General features: G+C 43.4%; 2 pseudogenes; one reads left to right on the plus strand and one right to left on the minus strand.

Annotated features, from left to right (window-relative positions):
- Positions 1 to 4,225: 4,225 nt before the first annotated feature.
- Positions 4,226 to 5,064, minus strand: LOC148091496 (uS5 assembly chaperone PDCD2 pseudogene; annotated as a pseudogene).
- Positions 5,065 to 17,853: 12,789 nt separating this feature from the next.
- On the plus strand, positions 17,854 to 18,165 carry LOC107527937 (enhancer of rudimentary homolog pseudogene; annotated as a pseudogene).
- The last annotated feature ends 225 nt before the right edge of the window (positions 18,166 to 18,390 follow it).

An 18,390-nucleotide genomic window follows, 5' to 3' on the forward strand; every position in this document is an offset into this window, starting at 1 on the left:
CCGCTGGGTACTGTTAAAGAGAAAACCACAGGCCCCAAATGGTGTCTTTGTGCTAAAGCCCCTGATACCAAAACAAGATTAAATACCAAACCTAACTGCTGTTTCAATTTCTCCCAGAAACAATCTTACTCAACAGGTCTGGAATTTTCTGGTCAACACCAGTGAGGTCATCTGTCAGGTGGACCTCTCCATTCCTTCCCTCCCCCGCCAGAAAGAAGAAGCATAACAGAAACCCTTGCCAATCCCTTCAGCAAAAAGAAGATGTCCTGGTTTCCAAATAATTCTTTCGTTTTTTTTCTCCCTTGCCCCACTCTTATGCCTATAAAAACCTTCCATTTTGCACAAACCTTCTAGTTGCTAGATGGGATGCTGTCCAATTCATAAATCGCTTATTAAAGTCAATTAGATCTTCAAATTTGCTCTGTTGAATTTTGTTCTTTGACAGTACATACTCAAGAAAATTCAAATCAATCACTCAAATACACACTTGTACATAAATGTTTATAGCAGCGTCATTTACAAAGGCCAAAAGGTGTCAACTGACTAAATGTTCATAAATGGATGAACGGATAAACAAAATGTAATATATCCATACAATGGAATATTATTCAGCAATGAAAAAATGAAGTATTGCTATGTTAATAGAACATGGATGAATGTTGAAAACATTATGCTAAGTGGAAGAAGCCAGTCACAAAAGACCATATATTATATGACTCCATTTGTATGAAATATCCAGAATAGACATATATAAAGGCAGATGTAAAATAGTGAGGGCCAAGGATTAGAGGGATGGAAGACTGGAAAGTTATAGCTAAAGGTACAGGGTGTCCTTTTGGGGTTGATAAAATGTTCTAAAATTGAACTAAATATAATAAAAATGATTGTATTACACACTTTAAATAGTTGAATTGTATGATATGTGAATTCTATCACAATAAAGTTATAAAAAAAAGTGCTCTCTTTCGTTTTACAAACTGCTCCAGTTTGTATAATAAATTGTATGTTCACCCTACTTGAGCTTTACGTACAATTAAAAAACAAGTCTAGCCGGCCAGGCGTGGCTCAGCGGTTGAGCATCGACCTAGGATCCAGCAGATCGGGGTTCGATCCCCAGTCAGGGGCATGCCGGAGGCAGCCGATCAATGACTCTCTCATCATTGTTTCTCTCTCTCTCTCCCTTCCTTTCTCTGAAATCAATAAATATACATTTAAAAAATAAAATAAATGAGCTTACTTTAAAAAAAACAACAAGTCTGACTTGATTATAGAATTTTGGCTTTGCAGTAGAAAAATACTGAGGATATGTAACAGGAGAAGTTTCTGCAGAGAATAGAAAGCCTGTCCCTTCTAGCATGAAGAAATAAAGAAGGGGGGGAAAGCATTAATAATAATAATTTCAACTAATACTGGCCAACACCTATTGAGTGCTTACTCTGTGCCAGGTACTATGCTAAGTACTTTATACAAATAATTTTCTTTAATTTTTCCATTGCTTTTCAGAGAAGGTAGAAGGGAGGAGGAGTGAGAGTAAAGCATCGATGGGAGAGAGATACATCAATTGGCTGCCTCCTGCATGCACCCGAGCCTGCAACCGAGCTACATGCTGCCAGCCGGAATTGACCTGGGGACCCTTCAGTCCGCAGGCCGATGCTCTAATCACTGAGGCAAACCGGCTAGGGCTTTTAATTCTTTAAAAAAATTTTTAAATTCTATTTTTTCCCCCAATCATCATTTATCTCCTGTATACTGTCTTCCACCTCCACCCACCAACCTCCCCCCTGCAACCACCACACTGCCGTCTGTGTCCATGAGTCCTTTCTCTTCTCTCTTCTTTTTTGCTCAGGTCCTCCACCACCACCCCTGACATTCCCCCCCCCCCCGCACCAGAGCTGTCTGCTTGCTCTCTATCTGTGAGTCTGCCTCTATTTTCCTTGTTATCCCACATATGAGTGAGATCATATGGTGCCTGTCTTTCTCTGACGGGCTTATTTCACTTCTCATAACACTCTCCAGGTCCATCCATGCTGTCGCAAAGGGTAAAATTTTTTTCCTTTTTGCAGCTGAGAAGTATTCCATTGTGCAAATGTACCGTAGCTGTTTTATCCACTCATCTACTGATGGGCTGCTTCCAAATCTTGGCTATTGTAAGTAATGCGGCAACGAATATAGGGGTGCATGTATTCTTTCAAATTAGTGTTTTGGGTTTCTTTGGATAAGTTCCCAGAAGTAGAATTGCTGGGCCATAAGGCAGTTCCATTTTTAATTTTTTGAGGTAACTCCATGCTGCTTCCCACAGTATTGGCTGCACCGGTCTGCATTCCCACCGGCATTCCCTTTTCTCTATATCCACGCCGACACTCGTGTCTGTTGATTTGTTGACGTAGCCATTCTGACAGGTGTGAGGTGGTATCTCATTGTAGCTTTAATTTCCATCTCTCTCATGATTAGTGACTTTGAACATCTTTTCATATGTTGATTGGCCATCAGTGCGTCCTCTTTGGAGAAGTGTCTATTCAGGTATTCTGCCCAGTTTTTAATTGGATTGTTTCTTTGGTGTTGAGTCTTCTAAGTTCTTTAGAAATTTTCTCTCTATTTAACCCTCTATTTAGAAATGTTCCCTCTATTCCCACTTTGTTGAGAGTTTTTATCATACATGGGTGCTGGGTTTTATCAAATGCTTTTTCTGCATCTATTGATATGATCATGTGGTTTTTATTCTTCATTTGTTTACGTGATGTATCACGTTCATTGTTTTGCAGATACTGTGCCAACCTTGCATCTCTGGAATAAATCCCACTTGGTCATGGTGTGTGAACCTTTTCATGTACTGCTGGATCTGATTTGCTAATATTTTGTGGAGGATTTTAGCATCTATGTTCATCAGGGATATTGGTCTATAATTTTCTTTCTTTGTAGTGTCTTTATCTGTTTTTGGAATTGGGATAAGGCTGGTCTCGTAAAATGAGCGTGGGAGTCTTCCTCCTCTTGAATATTTTTGAATAGTTTGGGAAGGATAGGTGTTAGTTTTTCTTCGAATGTTTGAAGAAAAACTGTGAAGCTGTCCAGGCCAGGGCTTCTGTCTGTTGGGAGTTTTTTTATTCCTGCCTCAACTTCACAAGTTGTTATCTGTCTATTCAGATGCCCTGACTCCTGAGTTTTGGAAGGTTGTATTTTTCTAGGAATTTCTCCATTTCATCCAGGTTGTCCAGCTTGGTGGCATATAGTTGTTCATAGTATTTTCTTACAATCCTTTGTATTTCTGTTGGGTAAGTTGTTACTTCACCTCTTTCATTTTTGATTTTATTTATTTGGGTCCTCTCTCTTTGCTTCTTGATGACTCTGGCTGAAGGTTCCTCAATGTTATTTATCTTCTCAAAGAACCAGCTCTTGGTTTTATTGATCTTCTGTATTTTCTTTTAGTCTCTATGTCATTTATTTCTGCTCTGATCTGTATTATTTCCTTCCTTCTACCCACTCTGGGCTTTATTTGTTGTTTTTTTTCAAGTTCCTTCAAGTGTACAGTTTGATTGTTTATTAGAGCTTTTTCTTTTTTCTTGAGGTAACCTTTAATGCTATGAATTTCCCTCTTAGGGAAGGCAGGAGAGGAAGAGAGCAAGCTTCCTTACTCACCTGGGGCTATAACCAGGAGTTTTCCTAAATAACCAATCAGCTTCACAAGCTTTGCTGGGCTTCCATTGGGTTCACCCCAACCAAGGATCCCTTTCCCAGGCACACTGACAGGCCTCTATGGTCAAGCACCTTCCCCTGCCCTATTCCACCTGTCTTTATCTACCCCTCCTCCCCCACCCCCACCCCAGTCCTTACTGGAGGGGAAGGGAGGGGTGTCAGTCCCCTTGGAGGGACACTGCTGTATTTCCCTGGGGTGTGTGTGAAGCTGTAGCTTTCTGGTGAAACACACAGATTCAGTGTCTGATTCCTTTGGCTTTCTTCCTAATATCTGGTACGATCTAGAATTCAAATATCCTCTTGGCACCACAGGGCAATCTGTGATATCCTTGAGGGATGTCTTTTTAAAAACAAAACAAAACACAAAAACATGTTTTATTGATTTCAGAGAGAGGAAGGGAGAGGGAAAGAGGGATAGAAAGAATAATGATGAGAGAGTCATTGATCGGCTGCCTCCTGCATGTCCCCCTCCTGCAGATAGAGCCAGCAACCTGGGCAAGTGCCCAGACTGGGTATCGAAATGTGACCTCCTGGTTCATTGGTTGATGTCAACCACTGAGCCATGCCTGCCAGGCTTGAGGATGTTTCCAGCAGAGATCCAGATGGGGCAATCCCTCTGTCATATCTAGGAAACTGTTCTGGTTCTAGGGCTATTTTGGTTTTAAACTTCTGGAAAATTGTACCTTCCCTGGATTTGTGTTTTGCCATGGAGTCTAATCCTTCCTCAGGGGCTCCACCAGTGCTCCCTGTAACCTCTGATTCACACTCTTTTATCGAAACTTCTGGTGTTATCTCATCTTCTCTTTTTATCATGATTTCAAATTCTGGAAAAAGAAGTTGTGGTCTGGAACTGTATTGTCCAAATTACTTAATCGTGTACAGCCTACTTTTATCCCTATCCAGAGCCTGGTGCTCCTTATTGCAGTAATGCGCCTTGTGACATCCGGAGCATGTTCTGTGGCCTAAGGAACCGCAAACATTCCAGAGATGAGCCCCAGCCTGAGCTGGAGGTGCAGTGATTCTCCTGTCTCTGGGGGGATCCCCCGAGTCTAGTTCATATGAGTAAAAGTCATTTTTCCTGGGTAGCTGATTTCTGAGAAGGCTCAGGCCCAAGCAGCCTGCAGCAGCAGCAAAGGAACAGGCGTCTTGGGAGGCACTGGCCGGGCAGGGCAGGGCAGGGGCAAAGCAGGGGTGCCTGGAGCTGCAGCAGGAAGGCCAGCGACCAGCGCACAACTCGCTGGGGACTGTTTGCTGCACAGCCCCGATGTGGCACCGCCTCTTCCAAGCCCCTCTTTGCCCCTGCAGCTTGCATGCCGCTCTAGGGGTATGGTGGACAGAACTGTCCCAAAGAATCTTAAAAGCACCCAGAGACATGATGAAGTGATTCATCTCACTGCAGGACAATATTAAGATTAAAAGTTGAAACTTCTGCTTTCTGGTTCAATACATTTCAATATATAAAGAGCTTCAAAGCCAGCACTCTTTGTTTTCACAAGAAAAAAACTAAATGAACTAAAAATCAACTGTTCTCGCCTGGCCAGCATGGCTCAGTGGTTGAGCATTGACCTATTATCCAGAAGACTGAGGTTGGATCCCTGGTCAGGGCACATGCCGAGGTTGTGGGCTCGATCCCCAGTGGGGGCGTGTAGGAGGGAGCCGATCAATGAGGACTCTCTCATCATTGATGTTTCTAACTCTCTCTCTCTCCCTTCCTGTCTCTGAAATCAATAAAGATATATTTTAAATTTTTTAAAAAATCAACTTTTCTCATATTCATATTATATTGAGGTCACAGGATAAACTACTGCCTTGAAAACCGTAGAGACAGAAAGCACATACAGAGAATCGCAGCCAACTGGGAGCATCAGCCTCACAGCAGAGGCCTTCAGTTGGAGCCAGTGTGGGTAGGGACACTTTAAACTGTAGCTGATAAATTGCTGAAGGCTCAGTGTAGACCAGCCTGAGAGTTAAAAACTCTAAGCAGGCCCAGCCTTAGGGAGGCCCCAGTGCTTTTTAAGAGTTTTATCTCCAGGAGCCCCAGTGGGTTTGTTATCAGAGAAATGCATGGATGGCCTTTCTCTGTTGCTAGTGGGAGTAAGGTTCTTGGGGTCCCATTGGAATAGGCTTATCTGGAGGCCTCCACGGGAGGACGAGATATAGTAGAAGCTTTATTTTAATGGAATTACATCCCTCGATTTTAAAAATCCCATTTCCCTTAATCCAGTCCTGGGAGAGGTGCAGCTGGGATTCAGTAGAGCTGGAAGCAAAGCCAGTGTCCAGAGTTTCCATTGCACGGTAGAGCTGGGTCCGGGTTAGCATTAGGCTAGCTGCAGTCCGTCAGTCCGCTGTGTGGGTCCACGTGGCTGTGGGCCACGTGGGCAAGTGCAGCAGCGTGAGAGCGCACCCCCTGCAACAAGAGTCCCAGGAAAATGAGCACAAGAGTGCAAGCTGGCAAGGAGCAAACGCCTTTGGGTAGGAGCTTAAGTATCTCAAATCTTCTGCGCTCGCAGTGGTCACCCACACTCTGGCCAGTGGCCTGTTCCCAGGTGTGACTGACAGGCAAGTACCTCCCTGTGTCACCCGGACTTTACTGGGCTTGGGTCTAAACCGCAGCTTCCTGGCAAAGCTGCACAAATGAATGCCTATACTATTTGGCCCTCCCTTTTCTCCTCTCCAGTTATTTAATAACCAGATTAAATTACAATGGTGTCAGGTGCTCACTGTGAAGATTAGAGAAAAAATCCCTCTCCTCGTGGCAGACGGAGAGGAAAGGTAACTATTCTGAGATCAGCGAGAGCTCTCTGCCCTCCTTTCACAAGGCATGCTCTTAAAGGGAAACTATTTTACCAGAGCCTGACACAGAAGGGAAATGTCCAGCTCAGGCTCACTGAAAGACTGAAACCAGATCAGAGGATTATAGAATGCTTCCCCACCCCCCGCACCTTGCCACCATATCAGTAGGGCTCCTCTAGGAAAACCCAGAGACAAAAGAAAGACAAATACAAGGACACTGGAGAGAAGTTTAGCCTCTCTCACATACAGCTTCGGCAAAACAGTAAACATAGCTTACCTCCTAGCCAGATAAACATAAAATCTCACGCTAAAGGCTTACCTACCCTGGTTCCTTTTACTGATATGTCATGCCATGCTTTCAACAAAAAAATTACAAGTTCTGTTAAAACAAAATTCACAGTCTGAAGAAACAAAGCAAGCATCAGAACCGACCCACTCGTGGCAGAGATTTCGGAATTGTCAGACTGGCATCTGAAATGACACTGAGTAATACGCTAAGGGCTCTAATGGGAAAAGCAGACAGCATGCAGGAACAGATGGACAATGTAAGCAGGGAGATGGAAATACGGAAAAAGAATCAAAGGGAAGTATTAGAAATCAAAACACTAAAGGAAATGAAGAATGCCTTTAATGGGCTCAGCAGCAGCTTGAACACAGAAAAAAAAGAATCTCTGAGCTCCAAGATATGTCACCAGACATGTCAAACCCATAATGCAAAGAGAAAAAGTAAAGAAAAAAATGTAACAGAATTTTCAAGAACTATGGGAAAATTACAAAAAGAATAATACATGCTTAATCAGACTACCAGAAGGAAAGAGAGAGAAATGAACAGAGAAATATTTGAAATAACAATGGATAATAATTTACCAAAATTAATGGCATACACCAAACCAAAGATCTAGAAATCTCAGACAACACCAAGTAGGATAAGTAACACACACACACACACACACATATATAGATATAGATATATATAGTTAGCATATTGTATTCAACCTTTGGAAAATCAAAGACAAAGAAAAAACCTTGAAAAAAGCTGAGCAGTGGGGCATTTAACCTATAAGGAAACAAAGATAAGAATTACATTGGACTTATCTTCAGAAACCAGGCAAGCAAAAACAGAGCGGAAAGAAATATTTAATTGTTCAAACAAACAAATGGAAAAACCAACCTGAAATTCTGTATTCAGTAAAGTTATCCTTCAAAATTGGAGAGTAGATAAAGACTTTTTCAAACAAACAAAATTGAATTTGTCACTAGTAGACCTGCCTCTCTTTCCTTTCAAGAGAGGAAAAATGACATATAGGTTAGAAAGTTGGATCTACATAAAGAATAAAAGAGCAGTAGAATAAAATCCTGGAATTTTCTTAATTTTAATTTATCAGATAATAGTTTGTTCAAAATAATAACAGCAACTGTGTGTTCTGTGATTATAGCTTAGGTAAGTGAAATAAATGACAATGTTATAAAGGGTAGGAAGAAGATTGTGGGAGCACTCTGCTATAAGGCACTTGCACTCCCTATGTTGTTTGAAAGTGGACTTGGATTACTTGTGAATGTATATTGAAAACTTTAGGGCAACACTAAAAAGCATTAGAACTGGGAAAAAAGTTCATCTTGCAAGACACAAGATGACTATACAGAAACCCATCATTTCTGTACAGTAGCAATGAGCAAACTGAAAAAAAATTACAATAGCATCGAAAAGAATTAATACTTAGCAATAAATTTAACAAGGGAATGTAAAACTATACTCTAAAACTATAAAATATTGTTGAAAGAAATTAAAGAAGATGTAAATAAACTGAAAGCCATCCCATGTTCATGGGTCAAGATACTTAATATTGTTCAGATGGCAATTTCACCAAATTTTCACACAGAATAGCCAACAATCTTGAAACAGAAGAATGAATTGGAGGTCTCAAGCTTCCCCCACTTAAAAACATATTATATACAGCCCTGGCTGGGTAGTCCAGTTGGTTAGAGCTTTGTTCTGTTAATGTAGGAAACATTCAGCCCTGCCCGGCGTGGCTCAGCGGTGGAGCATTAACCTAGGATCCAGGCGATCAGGGTTCGATTCCTGGTCAGGGCACATGCCTGGGTTTGCGGGCTTGATCAATGACTCTCTCATCATTGATTCCTCTCTCTGAAGTCATAAATATTAAAAAAAAAAAAAAAGGACACATTTAAACCTGTGAAGAATTTTTTGTGAGTTCATTTGAGCCAAACTGTCAACACATGCGGGAAGCAGAATCTCAAGGGACTGAGAGAATGCCCTGGAGAAAGGCAGTTTTGCACCTCGCTTTATACATGACAGTCAAAAGAGGAGCCGTAAGTGGGTACATGAAATCCATTGGTGACAGATTAGGGAGGCGGGAGAAAGCCAAGAGGGGAAACCTCCGGACTGGATAAAAAGTAAAATGATAGACACACACTTCTTTCAAGTGGGTGCAGGAGAGTTAACAGTCAGCAATTAACATGATTACAATGATAATGAGGGGTTTGTGGTCTCAGCTCTGTGCTTTGAGGGACAGGAAAAGAGAAATTACTTTGTTTTGCAAAGGCATGTTAATCAGGAATATTATCTCAGATGCAGAAAGACAACTACGGCTTAGTTAAGGTGGAAATTCATCTTTGTTAGGGAAAAATACCAGCCTAGAACATGATTACAGGCCCTGAACTGCTTTTAGTTAGAACATTTTCATTTCAGAGCACTCTATGTGGTTACTTTCGGTCTCTGAGTTTGCAAGGCCACCATGCTGGCCTCCCCTGAGCTTGTCAGGTTTAGTGTGTGGCCCCTTTTCGTCCACAGTCCTGATGCACCAAGGTTGCTGGTTCCGCCCCGGGTGAGGGTATGTATAAGAAACAACCAGCCCGGCCGGGCGTGGCTCAGCGGTTGAGTGTCCACCTAGGATCCAGGCGATCGGGGTTCGATTCCCGGTCAGGGCATGCAGGAGGCAGCCGAGCAATGACTCTCATCATTGATGTTTCTATCTCTCTCTCTCTCCTTCTCCTTTCCTTTCTCTGAAATCAATAAAGATATATTAAAAAAAAAGAAACAACCAAGCCCTGGCGGGTTTGGCTCAGTGGTTAGAGTGCTGGCCCACAGACTGAAGGGCCCCAGGTTCAATTCCCGGTCAAGGGGACGTCCTTCGGTTGCAGCCTCGATCCCTGGCCATGGTTGGCATGCGGGTGGGAGGCAACCAATTGATGTGTCTCTGTCACATTGATGTTTCTCTCCCTCTCTCCCTCTTCCTTCCCCTCCACTCGCTCTAAAAAAATTGAATGGAAAAATATCCTTAGGTGAGGATCAAAAAGAAAAAAAGAAACAACCAGTGAATTTGTAACTTAGTGGAACAACAAAGCAAGGTTTCTCTCTCTCCCTCCCCTCCCCTAAAAAAATCAATGGAAAAATATCCTCTGGTGAGAATTAACTGAAAAGAAAGGGGGGGGGAGAAAAGAAGAAAAGAAAGAAGGAAAGAAAGAAGGAAAGAAAGAAGGAAAGAAAGAAGGAAAGAAGGAAAGAAGGAAAGAAAGAAAGAAAGAAAGAAAGAAAGAAAGAAAGAAAGAAAGAAAGAAAGAAAGAAAGAAAGAAAGAAAGAAAGAAAGAAAGAAAGAAAGAAAGACTCTTGGGGCCAATCATAGGCACCTCGAAGGAATGCTCACCACTGCCACGTCTGCTCATCACTGTAATGACCACAGTGAGGACTACATAAAATTTATATACGATATAAAAATGGGAGTTACTGCAAGAACTTCATCAAAGGAGAAATGAAACCGAACTGAAACTCCCTTAAGTACATTTGTCTGCAGAAGGTTGTTGATTTGTCATGGAGAAATGAAACCAACCAAACAAAAAAAACTTTCCAAGCATAAGCCAGTTAGTTTATCTTTTATGGCAGCTATTTGGTTTGTCAATGAAGAAATGAAATTAACCAACCAACCAAAAGAAAAAAGTCAACCAGATATTTTATCTTGTTTACAGCAAACTTGCCTTACAGCTAGTTAGTTATGCAGTGAAAATCTTTGCAGCAAAAATGCTATGCACAGCGAAAGTGTAGTAGGCATTAGATAGATGTGAGCAGAGCAAGGACGATGGGCCAGTTACAGAAGGTCACCGGGGCCAAAAGGCCCGGACACCTAGCAATGACAAAGAACTGGTAGAGCAGATATTGGAAATATTCAAGACCTTGCCCCCAAAACCCCTTCTCCACCCTAGAATGCCTCTGGTCATGCAGGTCAGATTCTCCAGGTCTTTTCTCCCCTGGCACATGGTTAGTCATATGGTAGACCCCCACCCTTAGGTGAGAACAAGACGGCGGGAGGAAAGGCCTACCCAACCTCCATACAAGGACAGAAGACGACCGGACAGGCCTGAATGGTCAGTTTGAAGAAGAAAGCAGTTAACCCCCCATCTGAGAGCTTAAAAGGAGCCCTAGCCCTCCCCCCACTAGAAATTGCTCTTCAGGGTGTACTTTCTCTGTGCTTTCCCAACAAATCTTCTCTAGCCAGTTGGAGTTCTGGCTCTGAATTCTTTCTTAGCCAGAACTCAAGTACCGAGGTTGCTGAACCCAGGCCCACTCTGACTCCCGGGCAGACACCTGGTCCTGATCTCACTGCCTACAACAAATTACTAGACACAATTCGTGATAGCTAAAAAGCAGAAACAATCCAATGTCCATCAACTATGAATGGATAAAAAAGATGTGACATATCCATTAAATAAAATATAATTAATCAATAAAAAGGAATAAAGTATAGCCACAAATTAACATTCCAATTAAGCAATAAACAGGCTATGCATTCCATTTGTTTTAAGGCTGCAGCTGACCTTCTGGTATCTACAGAGTGTAAATAAAACCCTCTGTTATTCCTGCTTATCTGGCTTCTTTTTACAGCTCCAAAGAAGGCTGTTTTGGGGAAGGAGGGAATGCCCCGTGCCAGCCACGAAAATCGACAGAAAATCCACAGATGTCCGCAATAAAAACTACAGAGCCCTGTTTGAAGAGCAAGATAATGCCAGGAGCCAGACCAGGAGAGGAAAGCTTGGGGAGCGACACTCCGCAGCCCCCTCTCCTCCGGAGCGCCCCTTCTCAGGAGGAGGAGCGCTTTTCATTCCCAGGCAGGCCCCCAGCCTTCACAGCCCAGAGAGAAGGCTCGCCCGCACCCCTCCCCTGATCTCTTTGTTTTGATTTCACTCTCCCCCTTCATAAAAGCCCCCGGCCTGCACTGAGGGGTTTTTGAGGAGAAGGGAAGTTTCCCATCTGCCCACTTGCTGGCAGTCGGAACACATGCCTCCCGAGTTAGGCTTTCTTGCAACAGGCAGTCCAGGCCTGACCACAAGTCATCTCTGCGGTTTCAAAAGTACTCATCCAGTTGCCAATCACAATGGCCATGTGTAATTCCATTTATGGAATATTTAAAGTAAGCAAATTCACAGAGACAGAAAGTAGATTAGTGGTTGCTAGGAGGCAGGAGAATCTGGGACCGAGGAGTAAGGGCTAAAGGGTATGGGTTTTCTTTTTTCTTTCTAATACTCACCCAAGGATATGTTTTTATTGATTTGAGAGAGAGAAAGGGAGGGAGAGAGAGAAACCTCTATGTGAAAGAGAAATGTCAATTAGTTGCCTCCCCTACAGGCCCCTACCAGGGATCAAACCCGAAACCTAGATATGTGTCCTGACCAGGAATCGAACCCACAAACTTTTTGGTGTAGGGGAAGACGCTCGAACCAGCTGAGCCACCTGGCCAGGGCGTGGGTTTTCTTTCTCTTTTGTTAAAATAAAAATTCATTGAAAACCTGTGAAGAATTTTTTGTGAGTTCATTTGAGTCAAACTGTCGACACATGCCGGGGAGCAGAATCTCAAGGGACTGAGAGAATACTCCGGAGTACGGCAGTTTTGCACCTCGCTTTATACATGACAGTCAAAAGAGGAGACGTAAGTGGGTACATGAAATCCACTGGTGACAGATTAGGGAGGCGGGAGAAAGCCAAGAGGGGAAACCTCCGGACTGGATAAAAAGTAAAATGATGGACACACACTTCTTTTACACGGGTGTGTACGGGATAGTTAACAGTCAACAGTTAATGACAGAGGATTTGTGGTCTCTGCCCTGGTGCATTGAGAGCCCAGAAAAAGGGGAAAAGCTTTTGTTTCGCAAAGGCAGGTTAAACAGGAATGTTACCTCAGATGCGAAACACAACCTAGGCTTAGTTAAGGTGAATATTAACCTTTGCCTGGGAAAAGTACTGCCTCAGGACAGGGCTACCAACCACACACTGCTTATGTTTATTTTTTTCAAAGTTTTCATCTCAGCCTGGCCAGTGTGGCTCAGTGGTTGAGCATTGACCTAGGATCCAGGAGATTGAGATTCGATTCCCGGTCAGGGCACGTGCCCAGGTTGCAGGCTTGATCCCCAGTCGGGGGCGTGCAGGAGGCAGCTGATCAATGATTCTCTCATCATTGATGTTTCTATATCTCTCCCTCTCTCCTCCTCTCTCTGAAATCAATAAAATATATATTTTAAAAAGTTTTAAATTCAGACCATCCTGTGTGGTTATTTTAGGTCTCTGAGTTTGCAAGGCCACCATGGAGGCCTGCCCTGAATTTTTCATGTTTAGTGTGTGGCCCCTTTTCTTTCCTTCTTCCCTCCCTCCCTTCCTCCTTCCTTCCTTCTTTTCTTTCTTTTTTTGTTTTTTTGAGGTGTTGGAAAGTTCTAAAGTTGATTGTGGCAATAATTAGACAACTCTGTGACATATACTAAAAACCAGTGATTTGTCCAGTTTAAGGTGGTATATCTCGTGATATTTCAATTATATCTCAATAAAGTTTTTACTAAGAATTAGTTCTACCAAGGAATAAATAGCTAAATTGAGTAATTGGAGAGGTGTGTTCTATTCTTGAATAGGAACATTCAAAAACACAAAGACGTCAATTCTTCCTAAGTTGATCTATAAATCTATTTTTAAAACACCTACAGTATATTTTTGGTACAGACAAGCTGATTCTAATGTACACAAGAAAAAGGAAAACAAGCAACAGGAGCCCAAATAATTCTGAAAAAGGACAAGAAGGTACTTACAAGGCATCAAAAGAGAGTATAATAAAGTAATTAGACCTTTGGAAAAGCAAAGCTGAAACAGAATGCATACTGAGTTGGAACCAGCCTGCTGCAGTGCTAGCCAAGTGGGCTCGGGCCAGCTTTTGGGTCTCTAGATGTTTGAATCACCCAAAAAAGTAATTTTTTGTTGTTGTTGAACCATTGAAATATGTGTCTGTTTTTTGACCTACAAAAACTGCAGTTTCAGCCCGGCTGGGCGTGGCTCAGCTGTTGAGCATTGACCTAGGATCCAGGAGATCAGGGTTCGATTCCCGGTCAGGGCACAGGCCCGGGTTGCGGGCTCGATCCCCAGTCGGGGGCGTGCAGGAGGCAGCTGATCAATGACTCTCATCACTGATGTCTCTATCTCTCTCTCCCTCTCCCTTCCTCTCTCTGAAATCAATAAAGATATATTTAAAAAAAAATAGTTTCATATGGTTCAACCAAATTAGAGAAAAATCAGAGCAGAGACTCTGAGTCAAAGTATTTTGTCAATGGTCAAAGACAAGGAAACCAAGAATCACACCAAGCTCAGGGGCCTTAAAACTGGTTCCAAACTCAGAAATGTAATTCATGATTGGTAGGGGTGGAACTGGAGCAGGCTGGGCAAAAGTGAGGAAAGCCCCAAGTAACAGCTGCAGAGGACTCTGGGCTGTTTGGGGCTTTCCTTGGTTGGCTATGAGTGGGAGTGGGAGTGGGGCTGGTGAAGTGCAAAGGGGAGTGATGGGTTTGGCTTGAAGATGCAGGATCAGGGCTGATCACAGGGACCCAGGTGGAAAAGGGGAAATGCAGCACATGGGAAATGCAGTTGTCATCAGGCAGTGTATGTGGTTCAGCTCTGAAGTTGGAAACCAAGCAAGTCACTACCAGGAATCACGGCACACAACTGCAACTCATGGAGTTTGATTATATACAGGATTAGGGGGGAAATGCTAGAAAGAATGTTATTGGGACAATTGGATGATTTTGACTATGGGCAATATGCTAAGAATTAGTAATGTATCAGTATTGAATTTCCTGAGTGTGATAACTACATTATATTTCTGTGGGGGATTATTCTTGTTTTTGGCATGTTGTCATAAAGTGACATGATATTTGCATCAAATTGCTTCCTGCCAAAAGACAGAGACACAAAGCAAATGTGGCAAAATACTAACAGCTACTGAATCAGATGACATATGTCTGCTGTTTAAAATGAAAAGTAAAAACTTGGGAGGAAACAAATAATACTAGCATGCATTTGGTCCACTGGATTTCTAGCCCTCTGTCATATGGGAAACACCAAAAATAGGAATAGTCAGGTACATGATCACTGGTGAATATGCTCTTAAAAGTAGATGCTAAAATGGAACTGACATAACACCGGGCCTCCTAAGTGCCAGAAATCTGCTGTCCCCTGCCAGGCCCTGTATTTGTCCCTGTTCTCCAGCTCTCCAAAGGCTCATGCTGAGAGTGGGGAGCACTTATAAGCCACCTGTCTGGTTATGCCTGGGCCCTTTGTTCTTATAAAGTTTCTTTATGACGCCATCTGTGGGCAACATCCTCCTGTCCTGTCCACATTCCTATTTCCCTTGTGCCTTGGGACACTAGAGCCTGTTTTTGGGTTTAGAGCCTATGCAAATAACTACAGCTGTTGTGCTTCTTGCCTATGTAGGATATACATAAAGGAGCACTTGTTTTAGCTGCACTCGAAGACCGGGAAAAGCATGGGGATTTACGTGGCATTTAAAGAAACTTACTTGGAGTTTTTGAACACTTGGCCCCACGGGAAACTCTTAGAAAGCTCCCCGGCAAGTGCCTGAAACCACAAAGTGACAAGTATCCACAAGACAAAGAAAGAGCCAAGAAGAAAACAGCAAAGGTTCCCTTTCCGTCTCTCTTGATAACTGTCCCACCTGCTTATCTCTGGCATGTGGGCTGTCAAGGTGATGGAGGGAGACCAGCCAAGGCTGGGGAAGATGTTGTGGTCTGGGCGGGCAGATTCTCACATGAACCTTCAGGAATGCTTATTCCCGTGAGCTGTTCCCCCTTCGCCATAAAGTGGGTGGACATAATAAGGCCAATGAAGCTCCCCAAGATTTTGTGACCTCGGTATGCAGATACTCTCTTAGTTATCAAATACCCTAAAGAGGCAAGGGCTGTTAACAGTTACTGGTAACAATAACTATCAGGGTCATAATAGCTATTGAATGGGGTTCCCGGACCCAGTTTCTAACAGGGGAGGGGGGTAGGGGGTAGTTCCCCACACGCTACAAACAATTCTTGGATACTAGTAGGGTGTTCTAACAAATTCTAACACTCTCTACCTGAAAATGGCATCAGATTCCACAGGTTAGGATTTTCAGTCCTATAAATCTGCCCTCTCCCACCTCAACTAATTTGCTAGAATGTCTCAGAGAACTCAAGAAAACCTGCTTACTCACTAGAATATGAATTTATTACAAAGGATATTGAAAGATAAAATTCAACAGCTACATGGAGAGGCACATTGGACAAGGTCGGGAACCAGGGCTCGGCGGCACATCAAAGTGTTCTGGTTCCCGGAGGTGGAAGCTCCCCCTCACCAAGAGGCTGTCCTCCCGGGTTTTATGGAGGCGTCCTTGTGTAGTCATGACTAAGTCACTGGAATTGGTTGAGTCAAGCTCCCATGGGACTGGAAGTTCTGGTCTTCTAATCACGTGGTTGATTTTCCCCGGCCACAGGCCCCACACTTGGGTGAGGTCCCAACATCACCTTATTAGTATAAGAAAAAACACCTTTATCACTCTTAAGAAATTCCGGGAGCCAGAAACTGTGAATGAAGACCAAATATTTTATAACTTACAATATCGCAGCTACCCTTGTTGGAATGCCTGGAATTTGTCCGAATCGGTACCAGGCATTCAAATAATTGCCTCATGTCAGCCTCCCCGCAGACCTATAAGGCAGGCATCACTAGCCCCGAATTACATGGAGAGACAAATTCTCAAAAAGATTAAGTAGCTGACTCTAGGTCATGGAGCTAGTGAGGGGCCATCTGAAGTCTACTGAGTTCTACTATCCAGGAGCAAGAAGTGTGACCAGAGCTATTGCGCAGTTCTTTCCATCAGATCCTATCGCGCCTGCGTTAGTGTGTAGTTTCCGAGGGTAAGAAGAACTGCTGCTAGACATCTGGATCTTGCTCCTATTTTATGCAGTGAGTTCCGAGTGCGCAGCACCGGAGCACCATGCCTGTGCTTATGTTCCGTGCCTTGTGCCCCACAGGAGTCGTCTTCAGCAGCGAGTACCAGGAACATTCTCCAGCTGGAGCTAGGTTTCAATCAATAGCTGGAGAACAGTCCAGTTCTTACAGAGGCTGCAGGGAGGCCTGCCCCGCAGAGCACCAGGTTCCCAGAAGAGAGACCCCCTGGGATATTTCTAGGTGGGGTAACTTCTTACCATTGTGCAGTCTTGGACAAAAATGGGAGTATGCAAGTTCAGTGATCAAAAGTAACCTCACAGGGTGTGTTCTGATCATAAATTCCTACCTGGGCAGGTCATGGTGGGTAGGCAGCCTCAGGCCTGTGACTTCTTTAGTCAAAGGTTAAGCCAGCCCTGTCCATTGTTCTTGTGCACCTAGGCCTTTGAAATGCCTCTTTTTCAGACCTCTCGAAAGCTTAGCCACACTCAGGAGAGCACATAATCTTGTTAACTATCCTGCAATCCAATCTCTGCCTGGTTCCCTCCCACCTTCACGTAATCTTCCTTATGTTCCCTCCTTAATTCCAAATGTGTAAACAAGCTGCAAACTGTTATTCGCTGGAGCATTTGAGATCTTGCTTCTCCGCCATTCATCAGTTTGGCTCAAATAAAATCTTGTAAAAATGCTCTAAGGTTTGGTGGTTCTTACACTGACACAGTTAATGCGTTGAGGGGCCAGCCCATGACCACTGAGGAGCATCAGGGCTAATGACTGAGTCTATAAGCCAAATACCAGTGGTACCTGCTAACTTAGAATGCACGTAGGGGGATAAATGGTGATGGAAGGAGACTTGACTTGGGGTGGTGAACACACAGATGATGTATTACAGAACTGCACACCTGAAACCTATATAATTTTATTAACCAATGTCACACCAATAAATTCAATAAAAAATATAAAAAATACAAGCAGGTCAAAAGCATCTTGAAAAGAGCAGCCATGGGCTTCTGGCGGCTCCTCTGCTGGGCGCTGGCTGTTGGCGGCGTTGTGGTTAAGCTTGCCTGTGGCGGTGGTGTCCCAGGCGGCTGCAGCTCAAGAGCTTGGCACGATGTCTCACACCATTTTACTGGTACAGCCTACCACGGGGCCAGAAGGCAGAACTTAGGCTGACTATGAATCAGTGAATGAGTGCATGGAAGGCCTTAGTAAAACGTATGAAGAACATCTGAAGAGAATGAATCCCAACAGCCCGTCTGTCACATATGTTATCAGCCAGTTGTTTGACTTTATTGATGATCTGGCAGACCTCAGCTGTCTTGTTTACTGAGCTGATACCCAGACATGCCAGCCTTATAACAAAGATTGGATTTAAGAGAAGATCTACGTGCTTCATCGGCAGGCCCAACAGGCTGGGAATTAGTTGTGGTGGAAGCACTGGGGTTGGGGTGGGCTTGGAACGCAGGTGTGCAGAGCCATCTGTAGTGGAAGTTTCCATGTTGTTACACTCTAGCAGGACCAAATGTGTTAGATGAAATGTGAGGATTTTGTTCAATCTGAACCACCCCCCTTTTCCTCCTCTCTTTTTTTTACTTAAACATTGTTATGATTTAGAAGGAAGGTTTTCCTTGTCATTTACTCTTGGTTC

The sequence above is a fragment of the Miniopterus natalensis genome, chromosome 14, assembly GCF_054644295.1.
Source record: "Miniopterus natalensis isolate mMinNat1 chromosome 14, mMinNat1.hap1, whole genome shotgun sequence".
Lineage (NCBI taxonomy): Eukaryota > Metazoa > Chordata > Mammalia > Chiroptera > Miniopteridae > Miniopterus > Miniopterus natalensis.